The 19,735-nt window shown below is 47.2% G+C and overlaps 1 long non-coding RNA gene across 1 annotated transcript; it reads right to left on the reverse strand.

The window, feature by feature from the left end:
- Window positions 1-1,312: 1,312 nt before the first annotated feature.
- LOC148393671 (uncharacterized) lies at window positions 1,313-7,410 on the reverse strand. Its single transcript, XR_015860625.1, has 3 exons — window positions 7,299-7,410; window positions 1,667-1,752; window positions 1,313-1,476 (listed from the first exon to the last, which is right to left on the reverse strand). It is a non-coding gene; the product is annotated as an uncharacterized LOC148393671 (long non-coding RNA).
- Between the last annotated feature and the right edge of the window lie 12,325 nt (window positions 7,411-19,735).

Here is a 19,735-nt window from a genome sequence, read left to right on the forward strand (position 1 = left end):
AGAAGTTATTTAGACCATTTAGAAAGTCAGCATCAACTACACCCACCGGGGGGGGGGAGGGTGAGTTGTAGTCTGTAATCGCCCGTATGCCTTGCCACATACTCCTGATGTTTTTGACGTCGTGGAAACGATCCTGAAATTTTCGACTGCGGTCTCGCTTCGCTATCCTGATGGCACGGTTCAAGTTGGCTCTCGCTGTCCTCAGTGTCTCCTTGTCGCCAGACTTGAAGGCAGAGTTCCGCGCTCGTAGCGTTTGACGTACCTCCTCAGTCATCCAGGGTCGTTGGTTGCCCCGGGTGATGATATTCTTAGTGGTGCTGACGTCCTCGGTGCATTTGTTGATGTAGGCTGACACAGTCATGGCACACGCATGTCTAATCTACATCGGGAAAACTGGGAGGGAGGGAGGCAGGCAGGGAGGCAGGCAGGGAGGCAGGCAGGGAGGCAGGCAGTGTCTGTCTGTTGAGGTTTTCACCTTGTTCTTCTCCTGCTGAAGTTCTAACTGGACGTCCATCAGTTTGGTTCTCAGCTCGTCATTGGCGGCCTGAAGGGCGTCCGTTCGCTCCGCCTTGGCCCGCCCTGCCGGAGCTCGTTTGGACATCTCTTACTCGAGTCTCGCCCGGTCGTCAGTCAGAGATCACAACATTTGTACCTGGAGAGCACAAACGCAGCGCTGTTTTCCACTGGCTTCGAACTCAACTTCAATCGGTACCGTAACTTACAACATCATAAACATAGAACTAGCTTGACTTATTCATTGAATAAATGCATTTGGTTCTTCAAAACTGCATCACGCAACATAGCGTGACCGAGACGGCCGTTATCCACCTGCGTGAAGTTATTTGGTGAAATGAATGAGATGTTTAAGACACCATCGTTCTGTCTCTATGTAGATGAAGGTAAATAATCGATTGCTGAAGGTCCAAAGGTGTTGTGATAAACAAATAAACATATTAGTGATTAGTGACATATTTGTGATAAACATATTAGGCAGGATAATCACATATGTTAACGTGACTGCCCACACTGTATTTATTTATGGTTATTTGTTAAATCGAGTACTGTTAGACATGAAATAGGAAGTGTTTAACATAAATGGAAGACGAAAGGGGTACTCACCATTGTAGCTCCTGCTGGTCAATGATACGAGCCTCTTCTTGCAGTGGAAAACATACAGCCAACAAACACCGTGGAACCTAAAGGAATGAAATTAAACATTAACATTTAGCCTCAACCAACATTCACAGATACAACGCAACGCAAACTACACAAACGTAAATCTTTTTAAACACAATGAGTTGTACTTACCGTGTACGCTCTAGACGGTCCACTTGCAAGCGGAAAATAAAGATATTTCTGTTGATAATCGTCGCGTTTGTATCCGGTGTCTCGCTCAAGGCCATTGCGCCCACAGATTTGAATTTTGGCGAGAGTTCAGCCTATTGACGTCATTTCCGCGGTGTAATACCCGCATATCTGAAACGGCAAAGTTAAGAGTAGAGTTAAATAAAGTTTTTAGTCAACGCAATAATTTACAACCGTTGACCAGTCGAAATAATCGTCGAAATTTGGCGTCTGTGGCTGGAAGCAGACGCCGAGTTCGACATTCCTCCCAAACGCCACACTCCCTTGCTTTTCAGGGCTAAAAAAAAACAGTTGTAATTACCTTGTACGCTCTAGACCAGGGGTGTCAAACTCATTTTTTTGGCGGGCCGCATTGTAGTCATAGCTTCTTTCGGAGGGCCATTATGACTGTCAACCCAAATAAATGTATGAGCACCTCATATTATACACAGTAAAATCTACAAAACAAACTGACAAAGGACTCGTTTTCAAATCAGACGAATAAAAACTGGTCAAATATTTTTAAAAAATATATATTAAAAGTGAAGACAATTTGCAATTCTATTAATGACACACAAATGTCATGCACAATTTGTCTTCGCGGGCCACATAAAATGATGTGGCGGGCCGTATCTGGCCCCCGGGCCTTGAGTTTGACACCTGTGCTCTAGACGGTCAAGTTGCAAGCTGAAAACAAAAATATTTGCCTTGTTAGTCATCGTGTTACTAACAGCTGTGTCTTGTTTGCCAGAACTGCCGCTTTCCTACTTCCTGTTGCAAGCCACGCCCACGGATTATAATTTTGCCGTGAGTTCCGCCTATTGACGTCATGTCCGCGTCACATGACTGCGACGTAATATTATCTAAAACTGTTTGTGCGGTATTGTGTTGTTCTGTGCGGTATTGTGTTATTCTGTGCGGCGTCGTGTTGTTCTGTGCGGCGTCGTGTTGTTCAGTGCGACGTCGTGTTGTTCAGTGCGGCATGGTGTTGTTCAGTGCGGCATGGTGTTGTTCAGTGCGGCATGGTGTTGTTCAGTGCGGCATAATGTTGTTCAGTGCGGCATAATGTTGTTCAGTGCGGCATGGTGTTGTTCAGTGCGACATGGTGTTGTTCAGTGCGGCATGGTGTTGTTCAGTGCGGCATAATGTTGTTCAGTGCGCCATAATGTTGTTCAGTGCGGCATGGTGTTGTTCAGTGCGGGATGGTGTTGTTCAGTGCAGGATGGTGTTGTTCAGTGCGGCATGGTGTTGTTCAATGCGGCATGGTGTTGTTCAGTGCGGGATGGTGTTGTTCAGTGCGGCATGGTGTTGTTCAGTGCGGCATAATGTTGTTCAGTGCGGCATGGTGTTGTTCAGTGCGGCATGGTGTTGTTCAGTGCGGCATGGTGTTGTTCAGTGCGGCATGGTGTTGTTCAGTGCGGAATGGTGTTGTTCAGTGCGGCATGGTGTTGTTCAGTCCGGGATGGTGTTGTTCAATGCGGGATCGTGTTGTTCAGTGCGGGGTGGTGTTGTCCAGTGCGGGATGGTGTTGTTCAGTGCGGCATGGTGTTGTTCAATGCGGGATGGTGTTGTTCATTGCGGCATGGTGTTGTTCAGTGCGGCATGGTGTTGTTCAGTGCGGCATGGTGTTGTTCAGTGCGGCATGGTGTTGTTCAGTGCGGCATGGTGTTGTTCAGTGCGACATAATGTTGTTTAGTGCGGCATAATGTTGTTCAGTAAGGCATAATGTTGTTCAGTGCGGCATGGTGTTGTTCAGTGCGGCATGGTGTTGTTCAGTGCGGCATGGTGTTGTTCAGTGCAGGATGGTGTTGTTCAGTGCGGCATGGTGTTGTTCAATGCGGCATGGTGTTGTTCAGTGCGGGATGGTGTTGTTCAGTGCAGGATGGTGTTGTTCAGTGCGGCATGGTGTTGTTCAGTGTGGAATGGTGTTGTTCAGTGCGGCATGGTGTTGTTCAGTGCGGCATGGTGTTGTTCAGTGCAGGATGGTGTTGTTCGATGCGGGATCGTGTTGTTCAGTGCGGCATGGTGTTGTTCAGTGCGGCATGGTGTTGTTCAGTGCGGCATAATGTTGTTCAGTGCGGCATGGTGTTGTTCAGTGCGGCATGGTGTTGTTCAGTGCGGCATGGTGTTGTTCAGTGCGGCATGGTGTTGTTCAGTGCGGCATAATGTTGTCCAGTGCGCCATAATGTTGTTCAGTGTGGCATGGTGTTGTTTAGTGCGGGATGGTGTTGTTCAGTGCAGGATGGTGTTGTTCAGTGCGGCATGGTGTTGTTCAATGCGGCATGGTGTTGTTCAGTGCGGGATGGTGTTGTTCAGTGCGGCATGGTGTTGTTCAGTGCGGCATAATGTTGTTCAGTGCGGCATGGTGTTGTTCAGTGCGGCATGGTGTTGTTCAGTGCGGCATGGTGTTGTTCAGTGCGGCATGGTGCTGTTCAGTGCGGAATGGTGTTGTTCAGTGCGGCATGGTGTTGTTCAGTGCGGGATGGTGTTGTTCAATGCGGGATCATGTTGTTCAGTGCGGGGTGGTGTTGTTCAGTGCAGGATGGTGTTGTTCAGTGCAGGATGGTGTTGTTCAGTGCGGCATGGTGTTGTTCAATGCAGGATCGTGTTGTTCAGTGCAGCATAATGTTGTTCAGTGCAGCATGGTGTTGTTCAGTGCGGCATGGTGTTGTTCAATGCGGCATGGTGTTGTTCAGTGCGGGATGGTGTTGTTCAGTGCGGCATGGTGTTTTTCAGTGCGGCATAATGTTGTTCAGTGCGGCATGGTGTTGTTCAGTGCGGCATGGTGTTGTTCAGTGCAGGATGGTGTTGTTCAGTGCGGCATGGTGTTGTTCAATGCAGGATCGTGTTGTTCAGTGCAGCATAATGTTGTTCAGTGCAGCATGGTGTTGTTCAGTGCGGCATAATGTTGTCCAGTGCGCCATAATGTTGTTCAGTGCGGCATGGTGTTGTTTAGTGCGGGATGGTGTTGTTCAGTGCAGGATGGTGTTGTTCAGTGCGGCATGGTGTTGTTCAATGCGGCATGGTGTTGTTCAGTGCGGGATGGTGTTGTTAAGTGCGGCATGGTGTTGTTCAGTGCGGCATAATGTTGTTCAGTGCGGCATGGTGTTGTTCAGTGCGGCATGGTGTTGTTCAGTGCGGCATGGTGTTGTTCAGTGCGGCATGGTGTTGTTCAGTGCGGCATGGTGTTGTTCAGTGCGGCATGGTGTTGTTCAGTGCGGCATGGTGTTGTTCAGTGCGGAATGGTGTTGTTCAGTGCGGCATGGTGTTGTTCAGTGCGGGATGGTGTTGTTCAATGCGGGATCATGTTGTTCAGTGCGGGGTGGTGTTGTTCAGTGCAGGATGGTGTTGTTCAGTGCAGGATGGTGTTGTTCAGTGCGGCATGGTGTTGTTCAATGCAGGATCGTGTTGTTCAGTGCAGCATAATGTTGTTCAGTGCAGCATGGTGTTGTTCAGTGCGGCATGTTGTTGTTCAATGCGGCATGGTGTTGTTCAGTGCGGGATGGTGTTGTTCAGTGCGGCATGGTGTTTTTCAGTGCGGCATAATGTTGTTCAGTGCGGCATGGTGTTGTTCAGTGCGGCATGGTGTTGTTCAGTGCAGGATGGTGTTGTTCAGTGCGGCATGGTGTTGTTCAATGCAGGATCGTGTTTTTCAGTGCAGCATAATGTTGTTCAGTGCAGCATGGTGTTGTTCAGTGCGGCATAATGTTGTCCAGTGCGCCATAATGTTGTTCAGTGCGGCATGGTGTTGTTTAGTGCGGGATGGTGTTGTTCAGTGCAGGATGGTGTTGTTCAGTGCGGCATGGTGTTGTTCAATGCGGCATGGTGTTGTTCAGTGCGGGATGGTGTTGTTCAGTGCGGCATGGTGTTGTTCAGTGCGGCATAATGTTGTTCAGTGCGGCATGGTGTTGTTCAGTGCGGCATGGTGTTGTTCAGTGCGGCATGGTGTTGTTCAGTGCGGCATGGTGTTGTTCAGTGCGGGATGGTGTTGTTCAATGCGGGATCATGTTGTTCAGTGCGGGGTGGTGTTGTTCAGTGCAGGATGGTGTTGTTCAGTGCAGGATGGTGTTGTTCAGTGCGGCATGGTGTTGTTCAATGCAGGATCGTGTTGTTCAGTGCAGCATAATGTTGTTCAGTGCAGCATGGTGTTGTTCAGTGCGGCATGGTGTTGTTCAATGCGGCATGGTGTTGTTCAGTGCGGGATGGTGTTGTTCAGTGCGGCATGGTGTTTTTCAGTGCGGCATAATGTTGTTCAGTGCGGCATGGTGTTGTTCAGTGCGGCATGGTGTTGTTCAGTGCAGGATGGTGTTGTTCAGTGCGGCATGGTGTTGTCCAATGCAGGATCGTGTTGTTCAGTGCAGCATAATGTTGTTCAGTGCAGCATGGTGTTGTTCAGTGCGGCATGGTGTTGTTCAATGCGGCATGGTGTTCACTGCGGGATGGTGTTGTTCAATGCGGGATCGTGTTGTTCAGTGCGGCATAATGTTGTTCAGTGCAGCATGGTGTTGTTCAGTGCGGCATGGTGTTGTTCAGTGCGACATAATGTTGTTTAGTGCGGCATAATGTTGTTCAGTGCGGCATAATGTTGTTCAGTGCGGCATGGTGTTGTTCAGTGCGGCATGGTGTTGTTCAGTGCGGCATGGTGTTGTTCAGTGCAGGATGGTGTTGTTCAGTGCGGCATGGTGTTGTTTAATGCGGCATGGTGTTGTTCAGTGCGGGATGGTGTTGTTCAGTGCAGGATGGTGTTGTTCAGTGCGGCATGGTGTTGTTCAGTGCGGCATAATGTTGTTCAGTGCGGCATAATGTTGTTCAGTGCGGCATAATGTTGTTCAGTGCGGCATAATGTTGTTCAGTGCGGGATGGTGTTGTTCATTGCGGCATGGTGTTGTTCAGTGCGGCATGGTGTTGTTCAGTGCGGCATGGTGTTGTTCAGTGCGGGATGGTGTTGTTCAGTGCAGGATGGTGTTGTTCAGTGCGGCATGGTGTTGTTCAGTGCGGCATGGTGTTGTTCATTTCGGCATAATGTTGTTCAGTGCGGCATAATGTTGTTTAGTGCGGCATGGTGTTGTTCAGTGCGGGATGGTGTTGTTCAGTGCGTTATAATGTTGTTCAGTGCGGCATGGTGTTGTTCAGTGCGGCATGGTGTTGTTCAGTGCGGCATGGTGTTGTTCAGTGCGGCATAATGTTGTTCAGTGCGGCATGGTGTTGTTCAGTGCGGGATGGTGTTGTTCAGTGCGGGATGGTGTTGTTCAGTGCGGCATGGTGTTCAATGCGGAATGGTGTTGTTCAGTGCAGGATGGTGTTGTTCAGTGCGGCATGGTGTTGTTCAGTGCGGCATAATGTTGTTCAGTGCGGCATGGTGTTGTTCAGTGCGGCATGGTGTTGTTCAGTGCGGCATGGTGTTGTTCAGTGCGGCATAATGTTGTTCAGTGCGGCATGGTGTTGTTCAGTGCGGCATGGTGTTGTTCAGTGCGGCATAATGTTCAGTGCGGCATAATGTTGTTCAGTGCGGCATGGTGTTGTTCAGTGCGGGATGGTGTTGTTCAGTGCAGGATGGTGTTGTTCAGTGCGGCATGGTGTTCAGTGCGGGATGGTGTCTTTCAGTGCGGCATGGTGTCGTTCAGTGCGGCATGGTGTCTTTCAGTGCGGCATGGTGTCGTTCAGTGAGGCATGGTGTTGTTCAGTGCGGCATGGTGTTGTTTAGTGCGGCATGGTGTTGTTCAGTGCGGGATGGTGTTGTTCAGTGTGGCATGGTGTTCAGTGCGGCATGGTGTTGTTCAGTGCGGTATCGTGTTGTTCAGTGCGGTATCGTGTTTCTCAGTGCGGTATCGTGTTGTTCAGTGCAGTATCGTTGTGTTGTTCGTATTGTGTTTAACACTTAGCCTCTAACACTTAGCCTCTAACACTTAGCCTCTAGCATCTAGAAGGTAAATAAATAGGAAGGAAGGACTCACCGGTGACGTCTTCGCCCACGTCCAAGCGTTGTACTTTGTATTTTCATCCTTCTGACAGTGGAAAACATAGCCAACAAACACCGTGGAACCTAAACGAATGAAAGAAAACTATCATTTGGCCACAACCAACATTCACAGATACAACACAATGTGACGTGCGGGGTTGAGGTTAAAGGTTGAGTGAAGGGCCCTCGTTTTAAACTACTTTTTTGAAAAGGATTGGGAACAAGTAAGACGTATTTAATTTATTTAATGGGAAGTAGTAAGAGCTATTGAATTTAATCTATGTATTATATTCTATTGTATTGTATTCTGTTGTATTCTTTTGGATTGTATTCACACTAACCCCACTAAAACTTCAGCCCACAAAAACTCGCCTCTGGCGCCTAGCCTCTGGCACTTAGCCTCTAACACTTAGCCTTTAACACTTAGCCTTTAACACTTAGCCTTTAACACTTAGCCTAGAAGGTGAATAAATAGGGTTAAAGGTTGAGTGAAGGGACCTCGTTTTAAACTACTTTTTTGTAAAGGAGTGGGAACAAGTAAGACGTATTTAATTTATTTAATGGGAAGTAGTAAGACTTATTAAATTTATTTAATCTACTTTTCTTCCCAGGCAAAATTTGATGTGCTGCAATTCCAAATTTCCAAAGTGAATGAAGGAATGAAGTCCTTTAAATTATGATTTTGTATAAATACTAGGCATTAACACAAAATCGACGGCACAAAATGGGCAGACTTTACTTGTTTGAAAAGGACTGGTTACAAGACAGACTTTTTTAATTTATTTAATGGGAAGAAGACTTATTTAGTTTAATTGATCTATTTTTGTTCCCTGCCAAAATTCGATTTGCTGCAATTCCAAATTTCCAAAGTGAATGAAGGAAAGAAGTCGTTTAAATTATGATTTTGTTTAAATACTAGGCATAGACACAAAATCTACGGCACAAAATGGGCAGACTTTACTTGTTTGAAGAGGACTGGTTACAAGACAGACTTTTCTGATTTATTTAATGGGAAGAAGACTTATTTAGTTTATTTAATCTATTTTTGTTCCCTGGCAAAATTGGATTTGCTGAAATTGTATTTTGCCAAATCTTGCCTTGAGACCTGATAGGAAGTATTAAACGCTTAGTTAAATCAATACAAGTTGGTAATAAGAGCGAGTAATGTTGGTTGAACCGATGAATGAAGGTTGAAAGCAATTTAAATTATGACTTTGTATAAATACTAGATATTAACAGAACATCTACTGCGCGAAATGGGCAGAGTTTACTTGTTTGAGAAGGAGTGGCTTATTCAAAACTAAGATTTATTTAATCTGTTTGTTCCCAGGCAAAATTGGATGTGATGCAATTCCAAATTTCACCACATGATGGTGCCCAATTTTGACTTCATAGGACATATTAAACACTTAGCTTGTTATTATGTTCAAGGTAATCAGATTTGTTTATTATTCTAATGGCCTCTTCAAAACTATTCTGGATTACTACTTTGGATCTATTCTACATTACTTGGCAACAACATACTCTGTAACAGATTAGGCAGTATAATCATATCTGTTAACTTGAGAGTGCCCACACTCAATCTACTTATCGTGATGTGTTAAATCAATTACTGTTAGACATTATTTGTCTGATAATCTACCAAATCTTTGAATTGAAGAATTTGTGATTTAATTAATAGCTTGTTGTTATGTTAAGGGTAATCAGACTTGTATATAATTCTAATGGCCTTCTTTTGAAAACTATTCTGAATTACAACTTTGGATCTTATATTACTTTGCAACAATCTACTCCGTGACAGATTAGGCAGTATAATCACATATGTTAACTTCAGTGCCCACACTGTATTTATTTATGGTTATTTGTTAAATCAAGTACTGTTAGACATGAAATAGGAAGTGTTTAACATAAATGTTATGGCTACTCACCATTGTAGCTCGCTCCTGGTCAATGATACGAGCCTCTTCTTGCAGTGGAAAACTTGCAGCCAACAAACACCGTGGAACCTAAAGGAATGAAATTAAACATTAACATTTCGCCTCGACCAATTTTCACACGTACAACGCAACGCGGCTACACTTCTGCTATTACAAACGTAAATCTCCTTAAACACAATGAGTGTTACTTACCGTGTACGCTCTAGACGGTCCAGTTGCAAGCAGAAAATAAAGATATTTCTGTTGATAATCGTCGCTGCTCAGTGGCTCACGGCCATCGCGCCAACAGATTTGAATTTTGGCGGAGGTTCGGGCAATTACGTCATATCCGCGGCATTTGACTGCGACGTAATACCCGCTTATCTGAAACGGCAGTTAAAAGTAGAGTTACATCAAGTTTTCTTGGAACCTAAACGAATGAAAGAAAACTATCATTTGGCCACAACCAACATTCACAGATACAACACAACGTGCGGGGTTGAGGTTAAAGATTGAGTGAAGGGCCCTCGTTTTAAACTACTGTTTTGAAAAGGAGTGGGAACAAGTAAGACGTATTTAATTTATTTAATGGGAAGTAGTAAGACTTATTAAATTTATTTAATCTACTTTTCTTCCCAGGCAAAATTTGATGTGCTGCAATTCCAAATTTCCAAAGTGAATGAAGGAATGAAGTCCTTTAAATTATGATTTTGTATAAATACTAGGCATTAACACAAAATCGACGGCACAAAATGGGCAGACTTTACTTGTTTGAAAAGGACTGGTTACAAGACAGACTTTTTTAATTTATTTAATGGGAAGAAGACTTATTTAGTTTAATTGATCTATTTTTGTTCCCTGCCAAAATTCGATTTGCTGCAATTCCAAATTTCCAAAGTGAATGAAGGAAAGAAGTCGTTTAAATTATGATTTTGTTTAAATACTAGGCATAGACACAAAATCTACGGCACAAAATGGGCAGACTTTACTTGTTTGAAGAGGACTGGTTACAAGACAGACTTTTCTGATTTGTTTAATGGGAAGAGGACTTATTTAGTTTATTTAATCTATTTTTGTTCCCTGGCAAAATTGGATTTGCTGAAATTGTATTTTGCCAAATCTCGATTTGAGACCTGATAGGAAGTATTAAACGCTTAGTTAAATCAATACAAGTTGGTAATAAGAGCGAGTAATGTTGGTTGAACCGATGAATGAAGGTTGAAAGCAATTTAAATTATGACTTTGTATAAATACTAGATATTAACAGAACATCTACTGCGCAAAATGGGCAGAGTTTACTTGTTTGAGAAGGAGTGGCTTATTCAAAACTAAGATTTATGTAATCTGTTTGTTCCCAGGCAAAATTGGATGTGATGCAATTCCAAATTTCACCACATGATGGTGCCCAATTTTGACTTCATAGGACATATTAAACACTTAGCTTGTTATTATGTTCAAGGTAATCAGATTTGTTTATCATTCTAATGGCCTCTTCAAAACTATTCTGGATTACTACTTTGGATCTATTCTACATTACTTGGCAACAACATACTCTGTAACAGATTAGGCAGTATAATCACATATGTTAACTTGAGAGTGCCCACACTCAATCTACTTATCGTGATGTGTTAAATCAATTACTGTTAGACATTATTTGTCTGATAATCTACCAAATCTTTGAATTGAAGAATTTGTGATTTAATTAATAGCTTGTTCAGGGTAATCAGACTTGTATATAATTCTAATGGCCTTCTTTTGAAAACTATTCTGAATTACAACTTTGGATCTTATATTACTTTGCAACAATCTACTCGGTGACAGATTAGGCAGTATAATCACATATGTTAACTTCAGTGCCCACACTGTATTTATTTATGGTTATTTGTTAAATCAAGTACTGTTAGACATGAAATAGGAAGTGTTTAACATAAATGTTATGGCTACTCACCATTGTAGCTCGCTCCTGGTCAATGATATGAGCCTCTTCTTGCAGTGGAAAACTTGCAGCCAACAAACACCGTGGAACCTAAAGGAATGAAATTAAACATTAACATTTCGCCCGGACCAACATTCACACGTACAACGCAACGCGGCTACACTTCTGCTATTACAAACGTAAATCTCCTTAAACACAACGAGTGTTACTTACCGTGTACGCTCTAGGCAAAATTGGATGTGATGCAATTCCAAATCTATCTGAAACGGCAGTTAAAAGTAGAGTTACATCAAGTTTTCTTTTTTAATCAACACAATCATTTACAACCGTTGACCAGAAAGAATCGTCGAAATTCGACGTCCCCCACAAACGCCACGCTCACTCGCTTTTCAGGGCAACAAAAGTACTTCTTTTTAAAAACGATGAGTTGTACTTACCGTGTACGCTCTGGACGGTCCAGTTGCAAGCAGAAAATAAAAATATTTCTCTTGTTAGTCGTATGTTACCATCCGCTGTGTCTTTGTCAACATCGCCGCCATTTTCCTACTTCCTGCTGCGAGCCACGCCCACGGATTTAAATTTGGGCGGAAGCTCTTTCCATTGGCGTCGTTTTCGCGTATAGCAAATCCGATTGGTTGGGAAGGGGGCACGGTTATGCAGCCGAGGAGTCCTGTGATCGGTGGGATGTAAAGTAGGCGTCGACGTCACGTCCGCGTCACGTGACCACGACGTGGCAGACGTCAAATAGCAACCGCTGTTTTGTTTAGTAGACTTACAGTTGTTATGCATTGACATAATGGCGCACACACCAAATAGATTTAAATAAATTAAATAATTCTTCTGCCCACTCTCTTTTAAACAAGTTAACTCTCCCCGCGGATTTGACTTCCGGCGAAAGTTACGCCCATCGACGTCACGTATGTCACGTGACCACGACGTGGCAGATGTCATATAGCAACCGCTGTTTTGTTTAGTAGATTTACAGTTGTTATGCATTGGCATAATGGTGTGCACTCAAAATAGATTTAAATAAATTAAATATTTCTTCTGCCTACTCCCTTTTAAACAAGTTAACTCTGCCCACGTCCATTGACGTCTTGTCTGCGTCACGTGACCACGACGTAGCGACGTCATATAGTAACCGCTGTTTTGACCAGTAGACTTAGTTATTATGCGTTGACATAATGGCGCACTGGTTAGCATGGCCACCTCTTAAGCATGATGATGCGGGTTCGACGCCTGATCAATGTTAGCATGGAGTGAGCTGAAGTGCATGGCGCTGAAGATTTGAATCTTTGAAATGCGCTGAGGTCTGACATATCAGGCAGAATGGTTTGCCATCACGTTCAACAAAAAATAGAAACTTTCCCACTCTGATTAAAACGTCCTGTGTTCATCTACGTATTTTCGTTTTGCTGTGCATCTTTTCCCTGCCATTTCGAGAGCCCAATTGACACTCATAGTTTAAAGAAATGTGTTTGCCCATCCTACTTTGTGGAATTTCACCACATGCGCTTTTGACCAAAATACCAAATTGAACTCAAGTGAAGCCAACACGCACAACCCCCCCCCCCCCCCCCCCCCCCACACACACACACACAAATGTTGATATGAACATAAAAGAGCCGCATGCGGTTCGGGAGTTGCGGCTTGGCCAAACCTGTACTATACAACTTTATTTGTATAAAATTTTCACAACAGCTGTCACACAAACAAAGCGGGAAAAACCGAAGACGTGCGTGTTCCGCCCACGCTGGATTTATTTGCACCTTTGAAAAGACACCGTATTGCCGCAGATGTGGCAAAGAGTACTTTTGGGCATCTGAGACGGAAGGATGTCCAAAGCATCACGTCACCTGCTCTGGTAGGCATGGTGGTGGGACGTTGAGGTCAACCGCTTTGGGGTTGGCTGACTCTTTGATCGCAGGATGCCACACACTTGAAGACAGAAGCAGAAAAGCAGAGCTAAATGCAAAATGTACTCACCGGTGACTCCAATTTTTTTCCCCCCTGAAGAAACAGCTGGACGGGTGGCCCCGGCTGGCCAGTGGGACTCTTGTTATTCTGACCCTTTTTAGTGCGCGTTTGGGGCAACAACCGTTTTTTGTGGCGCTCTCTTCTGGTTCAAAAGTGCCCTGCATGTGAATTTGCTTTTCCTGCCTTCTGATTGGATGAGCGCCGGTGTGACGCGGTGCCTCTGTCACCGTGGCGGGGGGTATACGTTGGCATCGGAGCGTCTGCCAACGTCTGAGACCGGCTGGCAGTGTATCGGAGGTGTCGAGTGCGGTGCCGCTGGAGCTCACTCACCAGCTGGTGTTAGGGCCACAGAATGAAGGCCAAGGAGAAGAATAGAAAGAGAAACAGAAACTTCTCCTCCAATTGTTTGATTTGTCTCTTCTGAGCTTCGATGAATTCTTTCAGCTCTTTGTTCCTCTAGGACGGACAAATGGAAAGTGGCATTCAAAAGCCAGTAAGCGTGCAAGTAAGTGCCGGGCTGGCTTTGGGCCCTTACCTGTTGCGCGCTGTGCAGCAGATCCATTCTCTCTTGGAGGATGCAAGCGTCGCGCTCCCTCAACTCGCACATCAGGGCTCGCTTCCATTGGTCCACGGCGCTCCTAAGCTCTTCTCTCTGATCCGCCGTCAGCACGTCATTCACGCCAGCGTGGCTGGCTTTTTCGCCGTCCGTGGCGGGGCAGTCCCGCTGCGGTAGCGCCTCGTACAACATGGCCTCCAGCTCCAGGATCCTCTGGGCCGCAATCCTCGTCCATCAGTGGTCCGGCGGGAGATTTGAGGGCGGCTTACCTTATGAGCCTGGTCCATGGAACACTTCCTGAAGTCCAACTCTTCATCCAGGTAGCCCTTCTGCTTGCAGAACATATCCTAGCACAGCTCAAGGTCAGAATTGTTGGGGCACATTGCCGGAGTTCCCCTTGGCTGATGTCGCGTGTCTGTCTACCTTCTCACTTTCAATGTCCAACATCTTCTGTTGAAGTGCTGACTTGGTCACTTTGATGTATTCTAACCACTGAGGAAAGGCTGCTGTCACATAAGCAGAATGCGAGAGCGTGCGTGGACGTGCGCGTTACCTTCTCGGCTAGGGTGAGAAGGGTCCTGGCGTGAATCACGACCACCTGCTCCTCGTTGGTGAGATTCTGCAAGAGCCCAAAGGCACAGCGTCAACAAGCTTCTTTCAGCGCAAAGCCTTCCAAAAGTCACATTTGAGCCGCCGAGTCTCGTGGAGTGCGAACATAAGGAGTTCGACATACACTTACGGCGTTATAGCCCAGGATGTCCAGCTTCTTCATCAGATCACTGATGACGATGTCCGGGGGAAAGGCGCAAGGAGCAATGTAAGGTGTTCTGGGACCTCGGGTTAAGGTTAGGGTTGCGAGGGACGCCTTACGTACGCTCACGCCCTCGGCCTCGCAGTAGATCTGCAAAGGGCTGAGGCCGTCTGGGAAACGGACTTGCAGAAACTTCAAGACGGGGGAGCGCCACTCCCTCTCCTGAAAGGCAGAGGCATGCATCCGTCCGTCCGTCCGTCCGTCCGTCACATCTCTGGCCTCAACACGCTTGTGCGAGTCTTCCCACCTCCAGCTCCAGGATGCGGAACTCAAGCAGTTCGTTTTGGTCTCGGATATCCTGGATGTGCTCTTTCAGACGCGCTTCTTCCGCCTCCATCCGCCTGACCTGAAAAGACAGTCAGACCTCATCTGCGGGGCTTCCCGACAGGTGTGACGCCAAGCGACTCCGCCCAGCGCCTTTCTTTCCGTCACCTTTTCGGCCAACTGCTGATTGCTCTGACGCAGCAGCTGCTTCTCCTCCACCCACTTGACATTCTAGAAGAGACAAACGCGTGGACAGCTTTGGAATGTTGTGTCATTTTCATCCACAAATTCTTTGGTTGACTGGAAAATGACATTTGCTTTTCTCCGCATTTTCCCAGCCACGTTCGGGGGGGGGGGGGGGGGGGGGTTGGTCCAGTAATGCCAGACGGATGAGTGACTGAAGAATGTAGCTATTTTGTCTGAGAAAAAGGTGTGCTCATTGATGAGCTTACCTGTCCTTGTTGCTTCAGCGCTGACTCCAGATCTGCTACTCTGCTTTGATAGTGACCCATTTCTACCATCAGCTTTTCTCTGGTCTGAAAGGAGGAGGAGGGAGGCTCCTCCTCCTCCTTTCAGACCAGAGAACACCCGAGGCTGGGTGAGAACGGGGAGGCTGCGACCCGGCCGGGGGTTGCGGGAAGGGGCGCCACCTTGATCTCCTTCTCGGCGTCGTAGTCCCCTTTCGCTGGTCTGGGCTAGCAGAGCGTAGGCTCGTTGCAGCGCTTGATATTCTTGCGTCAGCTGGCGGTAGCGAAGCTCCGCCTCTTCATGCACACACCAATGCAACACAGCACTAGTACCAGAATCAGTCAGACCGGCGACAAAGCACCCGCGACGCAAAGACGAGTCCGATTCCAGGCTGAAGAGGAATGTTTGGTGCCAATACGCTGGCAGAAATGGCGGGCTACCTCTTCGGGTTCCGTGTCGGGGGTTCTGTCGGTGTGAAAAGACAAGGACGATCCGTCCGAGTCCACCAACACGTCTTCGTCGTAGCCGTAAAATGTTTCGATGACCTGCGGGCGCGGAAGCAAACATCTCTCTGAACAAACTGAAGCGACACCTCACGATGAATCGACGAGAGGAACGATAGCGAGAAAAAGGCCATTTCATCTTGCGCAACACCAAGCAGCCGCAAACAAACAGACTCACCTTGCAGGACCTCACGCTTTGTTCCTCCTCAGAGATTCTCGACGTCGGTATCGTAGCAGCAAATCTCTCTCCTGTCGACACAAATAATCCGCCTTTGAGATTCTTTGGATGCAAAGGGAACGAACGGCTCCGGCGCAGAAACAAACGCGACTCACAATGACATTTCTGACATGAGCTCCTGTCTCCAGAGCCTGAAAAACACGTCACCGGCGATGATTGGAGGGACGCTCGTCTTTTCCAAAAGTGACAACTACAGGGTGTGTCAGGGTTTTCCAGATTATCTTTATCGTATCATTGTGTTGCTTTGACTTTGACTGCGACCTGTAATAAATAATATTATTTATCCCTTATTTATCCCTATCGCTTATCCCTTCCTACACAAAGTCGTAAAACACCCCTTGCTATGTTTTGACTAGAGGTCAAGGGCTTCCTCTATTCAATCCACTCTTACACCCACCCTGTTTCTCTTAATTAAAATGCTCGTGCAGGAGCCGAGAGTCAGACTTCATTCGTACAACGGATGGACTCTCCACCTGCAGGTGTCCAAAAGAACTTACTTGTCTCCCGTGTGGTTCTTGCAAAATAAGTTGGAGCGAGCGCAACTCTAACAGGGTGCATTTTGCCACTAGCTGCCTACGGACAATGACGTCGCGCTCGCGGCTCATGGTTGACGGGCTGAGCAGCCGGGCAAGTCCGTCGTTTTCAGCGCACAGCGAGTGGCAAAGGCGCTGACAAAACGGGAGCTTTGAGCTGCTGAAAACGGCAAAACAAGTCTAAAGCGTGTTCAAACGCGTGCGCACAATGCTCCTGCTTGAAAGGTCGGAATTTAAGGGGCCAATTTTTTGGATGGCGGCCGCCGGCCAAGCTTTGGACGGAAAAGGTTTCCTGGCGACAGCGAGCGAGCGCGGCGCTGCCGTACGTGCACCGAGTCGCCTGCCTGAAGACCTTGGACAAGTCGTCGATGATGTGCCGCTGCTCCACAACTTGAAGGAACTCCATTTCACCGTCCTGCTGGCCGCAACCGCGGTCCAGGTCATTGAGCGAACTAGGCCTTCTCTGTGGAACACAAATGCAGTGGACTCTGTTGGCACGCCGCCGTTGTCCGCGTCGACTTACCAAGCTTGCCATCTCCTCGTTCTCCTGGGTGACAAAGCGCACTTTGTTTTCAAGGCGACACAGCACCAGCGAGAGTTCTTCATTCTTCCTGCTCAGGCGTTTGTTTTTGTACAGGAGTGGCAGAAACTGGCTTTCTGTTTCTCTCAGTCGCTTTAGCTGCAAGCATGAAGTGCGGGATGTGAAAGACGCACAACACGCGGGCCAGAACGTATCCATTCCTTTTGCATCGGTTTGAACGGAATCGTGGCTTTGGCTCCCAATAAAAGACATCTACCAGGCAACCGACTCGCCGCGCCGCTCAACTAATAAGCAAGCGCAATGGGTGCCTCGCTGGATGGCGCACATCAAACGTAGCGCAAACCTTCAAGCGTGCCGTCAATAAATTACCAGTTCATTGCGCTCTTCAGAAAGCAGGGCGTTTCGATCCTCCAGTTTCCTGATGACTGCGCTGAGCTCAGCGATTTTCAGATGAAACCGTCGCGTGTCCCGATCCTCCTGAGACTGAAAACGCCCCGCAACACACACACACAAGCACTCGTTCAAAGTTCAAAACTGTTTTTGTGCTACCTTCCTCCAGCAACGAACTAAGTCATGCGTACTGCAAGTGTGTGATGAGGTGGCTTACGCAATGAAGAGGATTGCTAGTAGCGGCGTTGACCCCACTTCCAGGGTAGTTTAGGCCCGCCCTTTGGGAATCCCTCAGGGCAGCGATCTGCTGCTCGGCAGCCTGAGTCTGCAGCTGAAGGCGGTGGACGTGGCCGGCCCCAGGGCTTCATCCAAAACACTAACCGCTCTGTCTTTCAGCTTGATCTCATCCGTCTGGATGTACAAACGGGGAGCGCTCAGGCAGGCGGGCAAACTCATTTGCCAGAATTGTGACAAAAACAAAGAGAGCAACCGGCCAATTTTTTTCTGGAATCGACTAGAACACCTTTGCTGTGACAAAAGCGAAGCGAGCAACCGGACATTTTCTTCTTGTGAAATAGAATAGAATAGAATGCCTTAGGTGTCATTGCACTGCAGGTATACAACGAAATTGGGAACATAGCCACGCACCGCGCATCTGATCAGTCCTACCAGTCGGCGGATCTCCCTCTCGCAGTCTCTCTTGGTTCGGCTCAGCTCCTCCCGATGCTGGTGATGAGCCGATCGGAGCTCGGCCGCTCGGGACTGCCAGGCCTGCTGGGCCGCTGCCAGGGCTTCTTCCGCGCTCCTGGTGGAGGCGACACCGCTCGGTCTCCCGACACCGCCGCGTCTCCTCCACCTCCGCCAGCAAAGCGCCCCCCCCTCCTCACCTGAGCAGACATTGCGCCACACCGGGCCGTTGAGACCGCAACGGAGCGCCGCGACGCTTACTGGGGACAAGCTACACAATACGGTAGCGGCCGCATCGAAGCCCGACGTGGCGTGCGGATAGTCAGACACGGATAGAGCGGATCACCTTGTCCATGGAGCCGTCCCTCAGGCTGAGGACCAAGGCATTCAGTCGCTGGATCTCTCCATCTTTGATTTTGATCACTCTCATCAGCTCCATTTCATGCTGCCGCAGTAATGTCTCCCTGGTAATGGCTAACTCTTTCTGCTTCTCCTCATGGAGTTTGCTTTTGAGTTCCGTCATGGCGGCGGTGGCACGGTGGTGCTCCGCCCGCAGGTCCTGACTTCTCTCTCTCTCCAGACAGCTGACCTGACATGACTTAGACTTAGACAAACTTTATTGTCATCTTGTCTGCACATGGTGCATACAAAACGAAATTCCGTTGCATACGTCTTACAACAAAGTAGTGATATTGCAGTTGAATAGAAGTAACATATCCTATGAAAATATATATATATACATATATACTATATATATATATATATATATTAAAAATAAGTATAAAGTGCAGCAGTGATAATTATGCAATAGTGCAAGTAGGCAAAACAGTATTCAAGAGTGTGCAGAGGAATGCTAAACCATGTATTAAACTTCTATTTAAAGGGTTTATACAAGTTCAGTAAAGTTGGTAGTGCGAGATAGTGCAAGATAGAGGTCCGTAGTGTCATAAAGTACAGTTCTGTGAATGTGTGATGCAGAGTTCAGTTTAGAGCTCAACAGTTCTAGTGTTCAACAGTCTGATGACAGCAGGGAAAAAGCTGTTGCAGAACCTGGTGGACCTGCAGCGGATGCTGCAAACCTCTTCCCAGAGGGCAGCAGGGAGAACAGTCCATGGTGGGGGTGTGATGGGTCATTGATGATGTTACGGGCACGGGACATGCAGCGCTGAGATGAAATGTCCTGAATGGAGGGAAGAGGAGCCCCTATGATCCTCTCTGCTGTCCTCACCACTCTCCTCACGTTCTTCCAATCGGAGGCGGTGCAGCCTCCACACCACACAGAGAGACAGCTTGTCAGAATGCTCTCTATGGTGCTCCTGTAGAACGTCCTCATGATGGGTGGGGGCAGGTGGGCTCTCCTCATCCTCCGCAGGAAGTACAAGCGCTTCTGTGCCCTCTTGACCAGTGCCGTAGTGTTCATAGTCCAGGTGAGGTCTTCTGTGATGTGGACCCCCAGGAATTTGGTGGTGCTGACCACCTCCACAGCTGAGCTGTTGATGATCAGTGGAGCGTGGTGAGGCTGTTTTTTCCTGAAGTCGACGATGATCTCCTTCATCTTCTCCTCATTCAGGATCAGGCTGTTTTCTCTGCACCAGCCCACCAGCTGCTCCAC

This window comes from Syngnathus floridae, chromosome 9 (genome assembly GCF_059516105.1).
Source record: "Syngnathus floridae isolate MCC-2025c chromosome 9, RoL_Sflo_1.0, whole genome shotgun sequence".
Classification (NCBI taxonomy): Eukaryota; Metazoa; Chordata; class Actinopteri; order Syngnathiformes; family Syngnathidae; genus Syngnathus; species Syngnathus floridae.